The sequence below is a fragment of the Trichechus manatus genome, unplaced genomic scaffold (assembly GCF_000243295.1).
Source record: "Trichechus manatus latirostris isolate Lorelei unplaced genomic scaffold, TriManLat1.0 scaffold00106, whole genome shotgun sequence".
Taxonomy (NCBI): domain Eukaryota; kingdom Metazoa; phylum Chordata; class Mammalia; order Sirenia; family Trichechidae; genus Trichechus; species Trichechus manatus.
Window position 1 is genome coordinate 10,012,918 of NW_004444042.1, and position 1,193 is coordinate 10,014,110.

Genomic DNA, 1,193 nt, shown 5'->3' on the forward strand with positions numbered 1-1,193 from the left:
GGAGGATGCAAACCTGCAGGCGCAGGAACTGAGAGCCAGCACCCGGGCCAGATAAGGAAGGACTCTGAGTCTGGCACCTGCGGTTGGGGTGGGGAGTCCTGGGGGTCCCTAGATGAACGGTTCTCCTCGAGTCTGTCCCCAGTGGGTGGCAGATTCCAGGACTCCCGGCAGCCTCGTTTCAGCAAGGGCTTGGCCATGGCAGGGTGTGGCGCCCGGATTATCTGGACAATGGCTCTATGTGAGCAGGAATCCTAAAACTGAACCACTACCACCCCTCAGGGCAGCCCTGGCAGTGGATTTCCAGGTCTCTGAGGATGCCCCCGTCACCTGGGCGGAGCTGACGGCTCAGCTGGAGGCGGAGGCTGCCCCTGTGTTTGAGGTGGCAACAGAGGTGTCAGCTGGCCCCACGCGGCTGTGTTTGCAGCTGTGTGGGGAGGAGACACCCTCCAGGTAAGAGCTAGAACCCCAGGCCAAGCCCTTCAGTCCAGACCAGGGGCTGGTGGGAAATTCCCTCCCCGGGCCACATGCACTCTCCTTTATGCGTCCACCATGACTCAATAAACGTTTATTGCAGACCGTGTACCAGGTGCTGAGCTGGAGGTCAACCCCTGCTCCCACGGGTTCTCCGTTAGTGACGGAGACCGATGAGTCATCACCCCTATAAGGATGCAAGAGGGCCTAGAGGCACAGAGGGAAGAGGCAGCTAGGGCAGCCTGGGGGGCTCCTGAGCGAATGGGAGGGTGACCTGAATAATAAACAATGAGACAAAGCTTTAGGCAAGATTACCCTTTCTGCAACAATACCTTCTTCCTTCTTTCGCAAGGAGCTCTCGCACCGGGAGAAATATACAGTTTAGCAGAATTTGCTGGGCTGTGTAAGTGAATAGCCCCTGCTCAGGGCGTCCAGGGTCCAGCTGGGGGTCAGCGGGGTAAGACACGTAGACTGGGCTCTGAGGCAGAGGAGGGGGGCGCCGTTGAGTCGGCCTTGGAAAGATGGGGGAGGGCTTCATGGAGGAAGAAGCCTGGGAAATACTACTCAGGTTGTGCTCTTAGGGCCCCTGGTGGCGCAAACGGTTTGCGCCCGACTACTAACCCTGAGATTGGCAGTACGACCCCACCCAGCGGTACCCTTACTATGTGCTCGGCACTGTTCCAAGTCCTGAAATGCAGGACCTCATTCAAACCATATGTCAA